This window comes from Aulonocara stuartgranti, assembly GCF_965226115.1.
Source record: "Aulonocara stuartgranti genome assembly, chromosome: 3".
Lineage (NCBI taxonomy): Eukaryota > Metazoa > Chordata > Actinopteri > Cichliformes > Cichlidae > Aulonocara > Aulonocara stuartgranti.
Genome location: NC_138941.1, coordinates 19013991 through 19032169, shown reverse-complemented (window position 1 = coordinate 19032169; position 18179 = coordinate 19013991). Strand labels below are relative to the sequence as shown.

Genomic DNA, 18179 nt, shown 5'->3' with positions numbered 1-18179 from the left:
AATTTCCTGCTCTCTCTTTTCCTCTCTAACTTTTCCCTGTGTGCATTAGGGCTGCCACAAACGATTATTTTGATAGTCGACTAGTCACCGATTATTTTTGCGATTAGTCGACTAATAGGATTAGGGCTGCACGATTAATCGTTAGAAAATCGCGATCTCGATTCATACTTATGTGCGATCTCATTTCCAAATGACGATTTAAAAGAAAGAAAAAGAAAACGACGACGACGATTGTACCGCATTTTGATCCGGGACGTACTCTGCATGAAACCAAGTGCTCACTCTTCCTGCTCAACAAATGACAAGGGCGGAGCCTTATACCACGTGATACAGAAGCTGTGCCGTGTGATGCTAATATTAGCAGGGGAAAAAACAACGGTAGACTGGTGGGTAATAAGCGCATGAATAATACAGAAAACAGAGATTGGAGACGGGAAACTGTTCTTGAAGTACAGAGACAGATAGAGAGAGAGCTAGCTGTGCATGGAGTGTGATTTTAATAGTCGTGGAAGCAAAACAGCAAAATTAATGACGACATTGATCAAATGTGAAGCGCAGTTTGCTGCTTCTTTTGCTGCTGGCTCTGTGAATTTTGGTTGGAGAGACAAAACCTGCAGCTCAGAATCAGCGCAAGAAGACGTAATCGCAGCGCGGACCGGACGCATCAGGATCGCTAAGCTCCGACAGCGTGTCCGTCTACGAGCCGTCGGGTGAGAAAGCCGAGAAAGACAAAGCTGATTCTGATGCGTCGGTCCGTTCTGTGTTTACGTCTTTGTGTGGAATCAGTGTACCTGCTCTCATTTACACGGATTCACATTTGCGACCAAATTGGTTGCACTCTAGAGCCCTGTTACTTGATGAAAGTTGGTTTTGCAGAGTTAATCTTGCAGCTCAGCCACAGCATAGCCCTCAGCAACCAAGAGCATGCTAGCGGGCCGTTGTTATTATGTTATTACTGTGCTTTTCGGAAAATAAGGCACTCTAAAAATCAGTCCTTTGATTTTTCTGGAAATCGACAGTGCTCCTTATAATCCGGTTTGCCTTATGTCTCTACCAGCTTTGCACATCTACAGACTGAAATCTTTGCCCATTCTTCTTTGCAAAACAGCTCCAGCTCAGTCAGATTAGATGGGCAGCGTTTGTGAACAGCAGTTTTCAGATTTTGCCACAGATTCTTGATTGGATTTAGATCTGGGCCCTATTTCAGGAAGCCGGTTTAGTGCAAACTCTGAGTAAGTATACTCTGAGTTAACGAAAACTCTGGGTTTTCGGTTTCACAAAGCGAGTTTAGATTAATCCTGAGTGAGTTACTATGACGACACACTCCGTGAAGCTAACCTGCTCCCTAGCAGGTTTACTTCAACTAACCCTGACGTTCTCCACCTCTGTGTCGGAAACCTGACTGTAGGAAGTGTCAGACATGGCGTGCTCCTTCCTTGAAGAGCCAGTAGATGTTGAAGCCCAAATTCTCCGCAGAGCTCTCCGCCGGGAGAGAGTGATTAGAGCGCGTTCGGACATTTTATCATTTCCTGATGATTTCCTGTGTGAACGTTACCGTTTTTCAGCACAATCTATAAGTTATTTGAATAACATCCTCAGGCCTAATATTGCTCATGTGACACATCGTGGACATTCTCTCAGTTCTGTACATATTATTTGTATTGCACTTCGGTTTTTTGCAAACGGGAGCTTTCTGTATAATATTGGTGACGCTGAGCACGTTTCCAAGGCTACCGTCTGTCGGGCAGTCAGGAATGTTACAGTTGCACTGAAACGTCTCCTGTACTCGTTTGTGGTGTTCCCCGGTCACAGACCCACAAGATTTATCAAAGAGGGATGCCACAAAATTGCAGGTAGCAGGATGAACAAAATTTAATTCATGATGTGGTGATACTTGAACTACTACTTAAATTTTACATTTATTTTCACGGTTCCCAGGCGTGATTGGCTGTATAGATGGCACTCACATTCCAATCATTGCTCCTTCAGTAAATGAAGGAGACTATGTGAACAGGAAGTCGTTCCACAGCATTAATGTGCAGGTACATAGTTCCCTGTAGCATTTCAAACTAACAAATCATTTCATTATAGTAATGGATGCTAATTTGTGTTCTCTGCACTGTGAAGATCATATGTGATGCTGCCAACATTATCACAAATGTGGAAGCCAAGTGGCCAGGCTCTGTGAGTGGTGGTGGTGGAGGACCCCCACCTGTTTTTCGGGCCTCCTCTTTTTTTCTAGTGGCCATAACGGGTCACATTTGAGCATACAGAGTAAGCAAATATGTACTTGTAATGTGCTCAGATGATTTCAATAAGTGCTTACAGAAAGAAAATTAATGTAGCCTCTAACTGCAATTGATTTACATCGGACAAAGAGACCAAGCACTATGGCTCAATTACACCTTACCTGTTTGGTATTTGGTGAGTATTGAGTTGTATTTTTGTTATTGACCAAATACTTATTTTCCACCCTGATTTACGAATAAATTCTTTACAAATCCTACCATGTGAATTCATGGATTTTTTTTTCACATTCTGTCTCTCACAGTTGAAGTGTACCTCTGGTGCAAATTACTGACCTCTGTCATCATTTTAAGTGGGGGAACTTGCACAATCGGTGGCTGACTAAATACTTTTTTGCCCCACTGTATGATCCACCGGTGGTGATATTTTGGTATTTTGTAAGTTCCTGATTTAACAAATCAGCTCTTTAATCCAGGCCTGAGAGATTGAACTTTAAAGCGCTATAAAATATTCTTACTGAAAACAGTCGCAAAGTATTTTTCTCCATGATTATAATGAGCTTGGGAGAAATTCACTTATATGGGACACTGATCGAATGAGAAGTCCCGAGCCTAAAAGGATTGCAGCGAGTCAATCCAGTCCAAAAACAAGGAACTGTTTCCTTCAAAATGATGACGTCATCTTGCTGGTGATGGAGGCTCGAATAGGTTGCGCGTGAGACTCCATTATCAGCAATATCTGGTATGAATGTGTGTGGATGTATGCATGTGACTGGACTGTGACGGACTGACGACTAAAAGTTTAACTGACTTGATATTGAGACAAAAACGGTACCGACTTTAGGATTAGTGAATGTCCACAACAATTCACCCAGCCTGTAAAAGAAGGGTGGATGTTTTGTCTTGCTTTGTTTTGTTTTTGCAAGAACAGAAGGATGATAGAGACTAAGGGGGGAGGCTGTAGCTTCACATGAGTGTGAACTGCAGACTGAACCCTTTGGTTGCTAATTTTGAGTTACTGATGTTTGCATTAAGAAAATTGTGTTTTTAGTAGCTGTAGTTCGATTAATGTATCATATTATATGGTTGGGAATGTTAAATGCTAAAGTGAAGAAAAGGTTTGATTCCACTCATGACGGAGCAGGTTATTATTAACCATAGCAGGTCACTGTAAAGAGTCAATTAACTTTTATAGAGGTAAAAACAACAAAAAAACAAAAACTTCCACTGAGGTCTATGAATAACAGGGGAATGATAGACTTGCCACACTCAAAATGGAGATATGTAATGATAAACACTGGTCCCCGTCTTTTGGGTGCTTTCTTGAAATAGTCAGCAATTTAAAAGTAAGATAGACACAATGTCCTCCTGAGACCCAGGGAGGAAGAAAAAAGAAAAAAAGGAAAAGCATTTTCCTTTTTTCTTTTTCTTTTTTTCTTTTTCAGATAAATTGAGTGTTGGGACGGTAAAAAAAACACATTACAAAAACAAAATTGTTTTTAACTAATTTTATTTAAATTTTACAACATGTGCACTACAGTGTACAAGGGGAGTTCATTGATCACGAATGTGAAATTAACAAAATTCAAGAGCTATTTAAGAAAATTAAAAGCTCCACTGAATTTGTTGTAAGCAGGATATTAAAACTTATTTATATAACAATATAATAATAAAAATGTAGATCAGGGACCAACTTAGAAGTCACTGACACTTCACTAGCTGTAAGCCATTGGTTCAGGAACAAGTGATTGCACTGGGCTTTCTATTTCACAAAAATCAATTCATTTATGATATCTGAGGAAGTACTGTGATTTTTTTATTTGGAGACACAAAGCAACATTTGGCACTTCCCACATCTCACATATGTTTTACTGTTGCACCCAACCATTCTACAACTGAAATGCCTTGGACTGTTAACCATCTCAGGCAAGTGGAGGGAACCATATTTTGCTACACTCTCATCTGATTGGGGCCTCCTTTTCTTGATTTTTGGAGAGAACTCTTCATTACTGGTATTATTCAGGTCTTGTTCACATGTTTGTCCCTGGTTTCTCAGCCAAGAGGAGCTTGAACTCCAGATACTGGGAGTTCTTTTTGCACATTGAGATCATTGATAACTTTCAGCAAAGACGTGATCGTGTAGAAACAATCAGGTGTCATGGATTCAGCTATAAATGCGACTCTTATTTTTTACTATACTGGAAATCATTCCTGCATTTCACCCATATTTTATTTTTAACTCAAAGCAAAAATTCCAGATTCTCCTACATGTTGGTTTTGGACCAGATAGGACGACAGATTTCAGGTGGCCCTGTGTTTTTCTCTATCACATCTGCCACTGCATCTCGATAATCTTTGTGTGGCTCCTCCTGGGTTCTCACCCTCTCCTATCTGGCTCACATGACTCTCATCTTCTGAAAAATCTCTGTTTGAATCTCGCTCAATTATTCTGTTAAGAATTCTCTCTGCCTTTGTCAAAGAGTTGTCTACTAGGAAAAAGTGAAATAAATATAAGTACAAAGTCCCGACGTGCACTAGAGTACACATTAATAAATTAGTCATGTTCTCTGTGAAACTCAATAAGCCTAATTCTTAAAGACCCCTCAAATTATTTACTAGATGTTTATTTTTTGAAAATTAATAAAAATCTGAGTTTAACAAAACATTTTAAATGTAAATATCAAGCTTACCTTTCTTTCTTCCTTAAAATGTGCTGGTGGGCATGCCAGCCATTTTGAAAAGGTGGGAAAACAATTGGCAAGGCCACACCCCCACACATGTGATATAATTTTAAAGGTACTGTTGTCCTCTCTAAGAAACATCAGGACTTAGAGGAGTGGCAAGTAGAGTATGAGAGCTACAAGAAAAAAACTAAATGTGTACTGCAGTGTGCAAAAATGAATTACTGGGTCATCAGGGGGTTATGAGGGACATTTATAAAACTAAAAATCCCACAAACCTTGAAGTGCACTTGAAAAGCTCACACAAGAAGGTTAACCTAGCTTACCTTGAAGAGCTCATCAGGGTGAGCACCCCCCCCCCCCCCCCCCCTCCTTGAAGAGCTCCCCCACTTAACCAGCATCCCCAGAAAACAGCTAACCCCAGATAAGGCAGCGTGATGCGTCCCGAGACAACAGGACTGGGACATCTAAATAATTGTGTGAGTCAATCGCCTTCAAAAAGTTTATCAATTCACTTGAACCAAAATTAGGAACACCCGGTGCTGCAAGAGTTAATAGTCTCAATACCCAAGGATAAGCGGAAGAGCATGATTGATATGATGGAACTGGGATTTGGTTACACTTAATTTTTGCAAAACACAACTAAAACTATAACTGAAACTAATCAAAACTAAACTGAAATTAAGGATGTTCAGAAAATAAAAACTAGACTAAACTAGCGACTGATTGGTAAAAACTGATTACAACTGGTAAAAATTGAAAATCTGGAGTCGAAGCTAAATAAAAATAAAAACGAATGAAGATGGCAAAACGTTTAAAACCCTGGTGCAGAGATTGGCGAATCTGACTGGGATATATTATACAATGGATTGTCGGAACAGCCAGCGTTAAAGTCACCTTTGACAGTCCAGACTAAGATGGCGTTGAACATCTTCAGGGCGGAAAAGGGTTGGTGTGACCAAGGTGTGGTTTGGCTTGTTGTATGTATATTTTGAGATCATATGGCTCTGGATGGACCAGTTACCAGGGCATGGAAGGAGGACAGACTCATTGACTGAGGAGAAGGAATTTTCTGGGATTGGAGATCCTCTGGGTGAGTGGTTGACTGAAAGCATGCATAAAATAAAATTTATCTGTTGTTATTGATTGGTAATAGATTGATAATTGGCCACATTTACAGCTGTATTGACTTGTTGTGGACGTAGTCGACTTCAGGTTTAAGCACTCTAATCAACAGGTTGAAAATAGTGACATTAAAGGAAGAGTATGCAGCGCCACCCTGTCAGACGCCAGTGACGGTGGAGCTCAGTGATGAATCAGGTGAGCTGCATTCATGGTTGACTCATAGCGGAGTTTCCCCTGCTGTGGTCAGTAAGGGGAGATCAGGGGGAAATAAGATTTAAAAGAGGCATTTATAAACGTTTATGTGTCAAGTGAAACGGGATAAAAGGGGGTGTTTTACTCTTATTTTGGCATCAGCTTTATTATTGCATCAGAATCATATAACTAGCATTGCATTAAACATTTATTGAAGTTTTTGACATTGTACTAACATTTGTGTTCCAGTGATTGTTATAACCGCAGGTTAATTTTCTATTTACAGGTGTCAGGATAATCATACGATCTTCTATTGCAGGTGTAACCATGATCATTTTCAGACATATTGCAGTTTGTTGCTCATTATAGAGTTGTGCTCAAGTTAATAAGGGTTAAAAGCTACAGTCAACGCGATGTTTGGCTGATCTATGGTGTGGAGTGACTTCGAGCATAGAGGGCCACACGCGCTTACATAACATTGATATCATGTTATTCTTTGTGATTTTTATTCAATTATGTCTTTAAGCTAAGTTTTAAATAGTGGCAGTTAATTAAATGACATTCATTTAAGATTATATACTTGAGTCAGAGCATCATACGCAGATCAACTTAACAATCTGGGAAACCTTGTAGCTGCCTAACCTTTTCTTTGAATGTTCTAGCTCCGTTGATTTGACACATTGGAATGTGTCAAAAAAAGGGGGGGGGAAGTTGAGTTTTAACATCAAACAAGGATTATTTGAACATTTTTATAACTTCATTTGTGTCTTTAATAACTTAGGAATGGTAAAGCTTAAGCTAATAGCGGCCCGAGAAGTTTCCGGTCTTTTGTAGAGAATCAGTGAGAAGCATAAATCATTATTTCCATGTGTAAGCATCAATCATTGAAATGAACTGAATAGCGTTTAGAAGATTTGTTAATTTGTTTATCTTTTGTTAAAAAGAGTGGTTTCAATAAGTTTCAGACACACCTTGCAAATGTGCTTATGATGAGTTGGCACTCGGCCTTTTGAAGGTCATAAGCTTCGTTCGGCGTGATGGTCCGGACTGATAAAGTGTAGGAAATGCCTTGAGTGCAGAGGGCTAAATGCAAACACGCTTACACACACATAGGATATGATTAGAATAAGTCCCTGGGACATTCTGAATGTTTTAGACCAATTCTGAATCACTAGAAGGTCAGTAGATAACAACATTAGATTATTAGGGTTAGGAAGAGAGGTGTTTTGGTTTTCTGTCTCTTACAGAGAAAGGGACAGACACCAGACGAGGTCACAGATATGCGAGGATCCTCCGCAGCAGAGACAGACACAGTGACTGCCGAGACATCAACTGGGTCCAAGTGTCATGGCGTTTGGGCTCCAGCTAGTCACCACAAAAGGATGGATCCCATAAACACAGCAATAACCATGAAGGGGTTGGCGGAAATCCAGGAACACCAGACCAACGAAGTTCGAGAGGCTCTTGGGCAAAAAGGGGGACGCGTTCCTGATCTTTTTCTGGAGGATACACAGATCGTTGTTTGAAATCGGGGCAGAATAATCCCCTGATCTGTGCCACGACTGAAGGGTTGTCTAACCCCTGAGGTTGAAGAATGAAGAGCAGAGGATCACCCAACTGGAAGACACTGGTAGCTGCAGCAATAAAATAAAGGCTAAAAGCTCCTTGGACAGAGGTTCTAGTCTGAGTACGTCGGAAGGGTATAAGGTAGCACCAAAATAAAGCTGTGGGAGAACTGGGGAGTGTCATCTGTACCTGCTATTGTTGGAATAATAGTTTTTCTTGCATCTGAACTGCGCAAACACAGAGGTCATCTCACATATGGTTCGCCCCTCAGGGGGACAAAGGGCCTCAGGAGTGAGAAGAGATGAACCCGGCGACACTGGATTATAGGGTGTTGGTGAGCTCATTATTCTAACGAGCTCATCAGGGGGAATTGTTAGATTATAATATTATTTTATGCCATGTTATACCCCTAATTAAAGATTGTGAATTATTATGTAGTTTTAGTTTGCATCATTCTCCTGAATTAGAAGATGATGATAACTATTGCATTTGTTAAACTGATTTGCATTACATTAGACTGCTGATTTATTGTGGATGAATGATATTGTTTTATGATGCATTATACTGCTGAGTTATAAGAAATACTGTTTGCAGAAAGTCATCACCTTATTGGTCTGATTAGAAGAGAACAGAACATACTGGAGTTTTCTGCCCCATCTCAGCAGGAGCAGATAAACGGGGAGCCAAGGTCGTAGCTTAGGCGCCGTGTGAGAGAAAGGATGTGAATGTTTAGGCTTTTATGATAAGGTGGAGGCACCAGAGGCTATAAGAGTTTGAGCAATGTGTAAAGGATACTGGCAAGTGGCTTTGGCACCAGAAGCGAGAGAGCTGACAGCCTTCAAAACTCCTTTTGGTATGTACCAATTTAAAGTCATGCCATTTGGGCTTCAAGGTGCACCAGCGACATTCCAACGATTAATGGACCATGTACTGAGAGATGTGTCAGCATTCTCTGCAGCATATCTGGATGACGTGGTGGTGAACAGCCAGTCCTGGGAAGAGCATGTCATTCACCTACAGAAGGTGCTACACTCCATCAGAATGGCTGGACTGACTATCAATCCCAAGAAGTGCTCCATAGCCAAGAGAGAAGTGGAGTACTTGGGCTTTGTAGTTGGCTCTGGGAAGATAAAACCGCAGGTTGGAAAGATTGAAGCAATTCAGTCCTTCCCAGTTCCGACAACAAAAAGGAAGGTGAGAGGTTTTCTGGGTCTAGTAGGCTGGTACCGGAAATTCATACCTTCTTTTGCAGAGCGATCCACTGTACTGAATGACCTCACAAAAGGCTCAGCCCCCAACAAAGTGCGTTGGACAGAAGACTGTGAGCAAGCATTCAGAGACCTCAAGGAAGCAGTTTGCACACATCCAGTTCTACACAGTCCAGACTTCAACAAGCCATTCATCTTGCAAACTGATGCTTCAGGAGTTGGCCTTGGTGCTGTCCTTCAGCAAGAGGTGGATGGTGAAAGAAGGCCTGTGGTGTTTCTGAGTCGGAAACTACTCGACAGGAAGACGAGGTATTCGACGGTGGAGAAAGAGTGCTTGGCCATGAAATGGGCTATTGAGGCCTTGAGGTATTATCTTCTGGGACGTCACTTCACTCTGGAGACTGATCATCGTCCCCTCCAGTGGTTGAACCGCATGAGGGATGCAAATGCCCGCATTGCAGGATGGTACTTGTCTTTGCAGCTTTATGACTTTACGGTCCAGTATAGGCCAGGGAAGTCAAATGTGGTTGCTGATTGTTTATCTAGGATGACAGAGGACTGAAGCACTTCGCGCTCAAGAGAGGGAGGAGGAAATGTAAGGAAGAGGACTCCCTTACTGTATTTTTTTTTTTTTGTGCCTGTCCCGTTTGGCTCTTTTGCCATCAGAATTATTGTCTAAAGGCAAAGAAAGATGCCCGACGGATTTACTTTACCAAATTGACCATCCCAGCCTTGCCGTAATGGTCCATTTGATTCACCTTTTATTGTTCATTTCATTTTCACTTACTGAATACGGGACAGACTTGACTGTATTTATTTATATTATATGTATAGCACTTTAGAGCACACCTTTCACTTTATTAAAAGCACCTTATCAAGCAATTTATGAGCATTGCACTTTAAGCATGGATTTGCACACAAGAAGTTTAAATATTTATTGACTATTTATTGGGAATTTTAAAATCAGTTGGTAGCCTTATTTCAGATCCTGCACAGCTGCTCCTCATCAAGGAATGTGGTGGTTGTCTGTCAGGAGAGAAGAATGGTGATTGAGATTGTGATTAAGGTTTACCAGTAAGGAAAACTAATGCAAACGTGTGTGTGAAATCTAGGGATAAAAGTGGTGCAAATAAGTGTTTGTAAGTTAATGATTACTCACCTTTCTTGCCTGTGTCCTCTTCAAGGTGTTTGGGCAAATGTTTCCCCTGGGGTCCAGACACCATTTAAAGGTTCCGGGAGAGACCATTGGTAAAGAGAGTGTGGTGAATCTTTTTGTGCTTGGGTTTCTGGGTTTTTATAATATTGGGTTTGGTGTAACATTAAGTGTGAAATATTTATTAATATGTAAATGTGGAAATGTATTTATGTATTTATTTATTCTAATTAATATATTGTATACTGTGGTGGAAGGTTGGGATTTAAGAATTTACCTGAGAGTGGAATAATGGTTAAGTCTGTGACAGCTGAACATATTTAAGGCTGCCAGTTGTCATTAGAGGTGGATTTTTTGTGCTGTGAAGAAGCTCGACAAGTTAATTGTTGTAAGGAGGGCCATATAGCAAATAAATACTTTGTTCCACTACACTTGCCTTGGTCTGTCTCACTGTGTTTCCAGCCGCTAAGGGCCGCCCTGTTACAAGGACAAACAGCAGCACATGTTCTCTAAATGTTTGCAGTCATTTTTAAATGACGCTGATACTACATGAGACATTTTCCACATTTATTGTCTTTGAACAGAGAATAATAAAGCCATCAAACATACACAGGCTTCTGCAAATACAAACTTCTGTGGTGCATTTGATGACCTGCAGAGGAGAACAAGTCGGGCTTTTCAGCCCTAACACAACAAGAACAGCTGTGGAACCATTGGCCATTTGCCATAGTGTAGCTGAGTCAAAACAGCCCAAGTGCTGAGAGGGAAAACATGATGATTTATGTAAAGTCATAACTGGCTGCAGCAGCTGAGCTTTGACCTGTGAGCTGCAGCTTAAGCTTCTTTTATGGTTCAGTGTTTAATGTTTAAACTGTTTATGGCTGCACACACACCCACAGTCAGGTTGTATACATATTGAAATATTATATACAGTGTGGCAGCTGACCTTTGACCTGCGAGCTTCAGACTCATTGCTGGTGTGAGGTGTTTAATACTATTGAAGCTTGCAGACACACCCACATCCTCTGATTTGTTCTCAGGGTTGTTCAGTGTGTCGGAGTTGGAGCAGAAACCTGCTGCAGGTTAATTATTGATCAAACAATATCACACAAGGTGCAGCAGCTGACCTTTGACCTTTGAGCTTCAGACTCTTTGCTGGTGTGAAGTGTTTAATGTGACTTCAGCCTGCAGACACAGAGGACTGATGAAGCAGAAGATTGTCTCTGTTTCTACACAGACCTGGTCCAGACAGCAGAGCTGCAGAGGGAAGACGTTCATGGGAAGAAGCTGAGTAAGTGCAACGTCCTCTTTGAATCCTGGATCAGGAAGTGAAGCCGGGGAATATTTGGTGTTTCAATAAGGTTTCTGTCTTTGACTCAGTCTGCTGTCACTTTGTTTCAGAGAGAAAAAGAGATTTCAGATTAACTGCATTATATGCTGAGTAACTAAATGCTGCTAGTCTGTGGTGTCACTCCCAGCAGCATCACGTCATTTCTTTACTCTGACCTTTAACATCAGTTAACTTAGCTAGCAGAGCAGCTAGCAGTTAGAGTATGAACTCTGTGTCAGCAGTCAGCTTGGTCCTGGTGGTCACCTGGTTTCATGTTTGCTGATGATCCAGATGTGTCCACATAATTATTTATTTCTGTAAATGTAAAGACTTTACAGATAAACAACAGCAGCCCTCTGGCTGGACTCTAACCTGTGAGTTTCCTGTGACTGAAACCACAAGCTGACATTTTCCTTCTGAAGCAGCTGAATGGATGTTTAAGTTTACCTGCATACATGGTGCAAATAAACCCGCTTTGGATGGTTTGGAGGCGGAGCCCAAAGCAGGACAGGATTCTAATGTGATTGGTCACTTTGATGAGGTGGCTGGAACTCAGGTGGTCGAGCAGGTCATCTGCTAACCAGAAGGTTGGTGGTTTAATGCCAGTCTGCATGGTGTCCTGGTGAATGTTCGACAGGAAACACTTAGACACATGGAAAAAGTGCTTGTGTGAACGTACAAGTTGTGTAAAGCTTGTGTTTGAAAAATAAAGTTTATTTCTTATTATTTATTTTATAATAAAGTTTTTTCCTGTGCAGCAGTGGAAATACTGACAACTATAGCTGGATTATTTATTTGAACTCTTTTAAACCAGAGGCTTCAGACGCAGGTTCTGCAGCCTTTAATGGTAATAGTCAAAGTGTGATCGGTGAATTGTGAGCAGCAGAAAGGAGGAAAGCACTAATGCTGGCACAAGGGGCCACAAGCCAGTGTACTCCAAGTGCCAGCCTGGGTAAATGGGGAGTGTTGCATTAGTAAGGGCCTTCTGAACTAAAGCTTTACCAAATAAAATGCGTGGATCATAATGAATAAGACTGTCATGCTACTGATGGCTGAAAGAAAAGGAAGAGGAGGAAGGAGGCATGTTAGGAGTAGGGATGGGTATCGTTTAGGTTTTATCCGATACCGGTGCCAAACCGGTACTTTTGAAACAGTGCCTGTGCTTAATCGGTGCTCGAATCAGTGATTAAAGAATGGAGAACACAAACTTTGTCCAAAAACCTCTCATGTTTTTATTTTTAGCAGTCTCTTTTTTTCTGCAAAATGATAACCAAGTTAGCCTTTTCTGTTGATACAAGATACCTCCTTTGGTTGGAACCGGTGCTTAAAGAATGGAGAACACAAACTTTGTCCTGAAACCGCTCATGTTTTGTTGTTTTTTTTGTAAAAAGATAACAATGTTAGCCTTTTGTGCAGCTATAGGGCATATATGGTATCACTCTATCAAACAAGAAGACAGCAGCATGTAACTACAACGGTGTTTGCTTGTTCACCTTACATTAATGTAATAACGTGGTTAGCCTACTCAACGTAAATTACACACAAACAACATTAAGCTACACACGCAGAGAAGAACGGCTGCTGCTGCCGTCATCATCCTCATCATTTCTGCTCCTCTGGCAGGGCTAGGGGCCAGGACTCTCCTCTTCAGGTTCTTGGGGGATGTTGCTAACTCCGTGTCCGATAACAGGCACCACACCCGCAGTAGTTGTGCTCGGTGTGAGGTCTTGCAGGAAGCTATCAAATACGGTGCATTTCTCGGCTTTAAAAAAAAAACACTATGCGTCGCCGGGTGTTTCATGGTAAACAGACTGATTCTTATATAGCGCTTTTCTACTCTCCCAGAGTACTCAACATGCCACATTCACCCAATCACACCAGCACTTTATCTGTACTCAGTGCTTTCTAAGTACATTCACACTCCGAATGTGGAGAGCAAGTTGGGGTTAGTATCTTGCCCAAGGATACTTGGCACGAGGAGCCTGGGATCGAACCATCAGCCTTCCGACCAGTAGGTGACCAGCTCTACCTCCTGAGCTACAGCCTCCCTGTTTCACCAGATTCGAGGTGTTACCTCCTTTGCACAGTATCAGCTTAAAGCACTTGTTGCAGGCTGCTGAGTTTGCATCTTTTGCTGTGAAGTACAGCCAGACTTTGACCGCTTAGCCTTGGGCATTTTTAATCTGTCGCTCTGCTCTAAAAGAACATACGTACCGGGGCCCGCCTACTATCCTTGGAAAGGTAAAATGATTGGCTAGAATCCAAAGTGTATGACATCTCAGGAAAAAAAGCACCAAAATGTGCACTGCTTTTCAGTCTGGTTACTACCGTTTATGTCAGACCCGGTGCCATAATGACATCAGATACCGGTGCCCATCCGCAGTTAGGAGGCAATGGTAGAGAAGGAAAGACAGGAGGGTCTGTGCTGACGGACGTGGGTTACTGACCTGGTAGCCTGGCTGGCCCTGGGTGGGTCCGGGATGGGCGTGAGGTTCTGGGGGCGCTCCGTCTCTGGGCTGGGACCCGGACTGGGCCTCGGGGGCTTGGGTCCTGGTCTGTGTGTTGCCGGGGTTGTGGGCGGGTGGGTGCATGGGGGCCCAGCCCTGGAGCAGGGTGCCGCCGGTGCGTCGAGCCACCTGGGGGGCTCTTCAACTGGTGGGGGAGATTGTCACATCTTGCAGGAGCTTTCCTCTCCTCAGGAGCTCCCTCTGCAGGAGGGGGAGATACAGGAGAGGTGGAGGAAGATCTCAGCCTGGGTGTTTATTGTCTTATGTAGTCTGGAAGATGAGTGGATGGTGGGGTGGGTGCAGTTTTCTCTGTGGTGGGGTTGGGTGGACTGTCCCGGGCTCTGTGGGGCCGGGCGGCGCTGCTGCACTGGGCCCGGTCTGGATGGGCCTGGGCCCCCTTTCCCTGGCGGGTCGCGGAGTATGGGGGTGCCTACTGGGGTCAGCGGGGGAGCTGGCCCCAGGGAGGGGTCACTTGCCCCTCCCTTCCTTCCCTCCCCATCTCCAGCTGCCTCCCTCTTCCCGCTCCACCACAACCACCCACACATGCAGGGCCTTGGAGTAGGGGTATGTCACCAGGGTGCAGAGGAGGCTACCCCCCCCCCCCCCCCCCCCCTGTCCCCTTCTGGCTGCCTCTGCCTCAATTTTATCCCACAACTTAGACATTCACATTACTCACACCCTCATTGCACATACATATAGGATCTTGGGGGTGGGCACGATACACGGAGTCCAAAGTACCATCAGGGTGTACACCCCACCCCTGGCATCGTTGCCCACCTCTCAATTTTAAATACACGTAGACATTGAGGGCTAGCAGGAGGGACCATGCGCTTACCTGCTGCTCTCTGGCAGGTAGCTCCATGCCCTCCTGGGTTTTAAATGCACCTTAGAACACACATGCATCAACATTACAATGAGCGGGTGGAGGGAGGTTTGGAGTCTTCTCTCACCCCCGTTCTCTGCGACCTGCTGGAGCAGGGGGGCTAGGAGGAGGAGTTGGCCGTCCGACTGCGGTCTGGAGTGTGGAGCCTTCCTGCTGCTGCGGAGTCGGGGCGGTCTGCCTCCCCCCACCGCAGGGAAAAGGGAAACACCACCTGGGTCTGGGTGCAGTTCCCCCCTCCAGGGGCGAGGGCACCTAGACCCGGTTTGTAGAGTACGCTTGGGGAGTGTGATCGTGTGTACAACGTCTCTTTATGTCTGTCTCCACGTTGGTTGAGTGTGGAGTAAGTGCATATGAGAGCATGAGGGTGGGAATGGATGTTTGTATCTGTGTGTGCCTGTATGTCTGTGTCTATATGTCAGGTTGGGTGTCAGGCGCCACCTCTCTGGGGACATCTCAGGCCCTCCAAGGTTTGGAGGCCTATCTCCCCCTACCACCACTTCCCCTGCCAGTGGCGGACCCCCTCAGACATCGGTGCGTTGGTGGTTCTTTGTGTCTGGGGGTGGGCGTCCAGGTACACACCGGCTCACTCCTTGGCGGCCGCTTATCGGGGCCTGGAGCCTGGGGCTCGCTCGGGCCACTTCGGAGGTGGGGTGCCCCCGGCCTCTCGGCCTGGGGCTCGGTCACTCAGGCGCAGCTGGCTGCCGGCGGAGCTCACGGGCGCGTCACTGCAACTCCCCCTGGCTTCTGCTCTGCGGCTGCTGAGTGAGCCCTCATCTGGGACTCTCCTCAGCTCTTTCCGGGACAGTGGCGCAGCTGCCCCTCTGTTGGTCTTCCTTGGTCTCTTGTGTTCTGGGGGCCTCTGGATGTCTGGAGTTTTGATCTCCTCCACACCTGCTTCACACCCTGGAGGACGGGGCTGTGGCCCCCCCACACCCTCTAGCAGATTATTACATGAAGGAACCTTTTAAAAAAACAAAAAACAAGCGCGTCCATGCTCACAGGTGTACACACGGGTGATCACACCCACAAACTACACCCTTTTTGGCTCCTACCTCAAAGCACACTGTGTTCTGTTGATCTTATGTGCTGCACAATAATGTTTAACATTTAGTATTTACTGTCATATTCCCATATATCATTGTGATGTTGTTTATTCTATTACTCTTGTTCTCTTCTGCTTGCTTTCTTTTTTCTTTCTCAGCAGGTAATCCAGGTGATCGATATATGCATTTTTTTTCTCTGCCCGTTCTGTTGGTTTTTGTCTTTTGCCCTTCTCCCCCGTCCCTCTTCTCAGCTGTTTCTCTTTCCCTCTTTCTTTCTCCCCTTCTTTCCCCCAGTAAAGTCTGTCCCGTATTCAGTAAGTGAAAATAAACAATAAAAGGTGAATCAAATGGACCATTACGGCAAGGCTGGGATGGTCAGTTTGGTAAAGTAAATCCGTTGGGCATCTTTCTTTGCCTTTAGACAACAATTCTGATGGCAAAAGAGCCAAACGGGACAGGCCAAAAAAAAAAAAAAAAGAGAAGTAAAGACAGGAGATGGTAAATGGCCTGCATTTTTATAGCGCTTTTCTAGTCCATAGGACCCCAAAGCGCTTTACACTACATTCAGTCATCCACCCATTCACACACACTGGCAATAGCAAGCTACATTGTAGCCACAGCTGCCCTAGGGCGCACTGACAGAGGCGAGGCTGCCGGACACAGGCGCCACCGGGCCCTCTGACCCCCACCAGTAGGCAAACACGGGGTTAGTATCTTGCCCAAGGATATTTGGCATGCAGCCAGGGTGCAGCCTGGGATCGAACCACCGACCTTCTGATTAGTGGCTGACCTGCTCTGCCACCTGAGCTACAGCCACCCAGAGTGGAGGTGATGTATCTAAATGCATCTGAACAAAGCAGAAGTGCACACCAAACTCAACGGATAGTCAAATGTAGAATCACAGAACAGAACTGCAGGCTGAGTTTGGATGTTTGTCTTTCACACCTCTCTGTGTCTCACACACACAGTGACGTCAGACACAGTCACACTCACTGTTCCATCTGCTTTGTGCACAAATTCATTACTTTCTTCCTTCAATGATCTACATACTACGTGCTGCCCAGTGAATACTTTGCAATGTATTCCATCCCCTTTCAAGGCAGAATTACCCAGTTTATTCCCCATTACAAGACAACAATCAGTCACACTCACACAGACCACGTCTGGCCCGCACTCGCTCACACGTGCGTTTACCCACCAATGAGAGCTCTATCCTCCTTACATATTGGTGGATAAACCAAACACTCAACGCCCTCAGCGGCAGAGGAAAAACCTCCTTTCGGTGGAGCAACCATCCTTAACCCTCCTTAAAAACTGGCGAAGAAACCAGACCTCCTTAGAATAATTAAAAAACTGGTGGGGAAACCAGACCTCCTTAAAAAAAATAAAGAAAAACCGGTGGAGAAACCAGGTAGCTTCTAAAACACCATCTGTTTTAGAAAACAAAACAGATGGTGAATTCTTTAGAGAATTTTCTAGAAATCTTTTTCTTTCAAAACAGAATTCAGAATATTGATCTTTGACATGGAAGCTGTTTCTACAGGATCCTGATGGACACTCAAAGCTTTCATAAAATGTTCTCATTGTTTGCAGCAGAATATCACCTGATGTGAACCAAAACAACAAAAGTGCTCTGCACATGTGTGTGAGACTACAGATTCTAGAATCAGAACTGCTGATTTCATTACTCTGAACTTTTAATAATAATAATAATAATACATTTTATTTAAATAGCGCCTTTCAAAGCACCCAAGGACACTGTACAACAGATAAAAACTGGAAATATACACAATGGTAAAAATAGAAGATAAAAGTTAAAACATACAGAAATTTAAGAATAGGCAATTTTAAACAGATGAGTTTTGAGGGTGGACTTAAAAAGAGAGAATGAACTAATATTTCTGAGGTCCGGGGGTAGGGAATTCCAAAGTTGAGGGGCAGAGCAGCTAAAGGCCCTCCCTCCCATTGTGATCAGACGAGCAGAGGGAACAGAGAGAGAAAGAGAAGATGAAGATCTGAGGCAGCGGGATGGGAGCTTCATCTGTAATAAGTCAGAGAGGTACGGTGGAGAGAGAGAATGAATAGCCTTGAATGTATACAGAATTATTTTAAAATGGATGCGAAATTTGACCGGGAGCCAGTGAAGTTGCTTCAGGATTGGGGAGATGTGGTGGGTAGAAGAAGTCCTAGTAATAATACGGGCAGCAGAGTTCTGGACACGTTGGAGCTTGTTGATAGATTTTTG

At 43.8% G+C, this 18179-nt stretch overlaps 2 protein-coding genes and 1 long non-coding RNA gene across 3 annotated transcripts in view; all 3 read left to right on the top strand.

Annotated features, from left to right (window-relative positions):
- LOC309700493 (uncharacterized protein) overlaps positions 1-18179 on the top strand; it is a 2098293-nt gene that overhangs the window by 1355333 nt on the left and 724781 nt on the right. The window lies entirely within an intron of this gene.
- LOC309700537 (protein NLRC3-like) overlaps positions 1-18179 on the top strand; it is a 113762-nt gene that overhangs the window by 76079 nt on the left and 19504 nt on the right. The gene's annotated exons all lie outside the window — the stretch shown is intronic.
- Positions 5961-8240, top strand: LOC309701438. The gene is made up of 2 exons (XR_014274988.1): positions 5961-6020; positions 6165-8240. It is a non-coding gene; the product is annotated as an uncharacterized lncRNA (long non-coding RNA).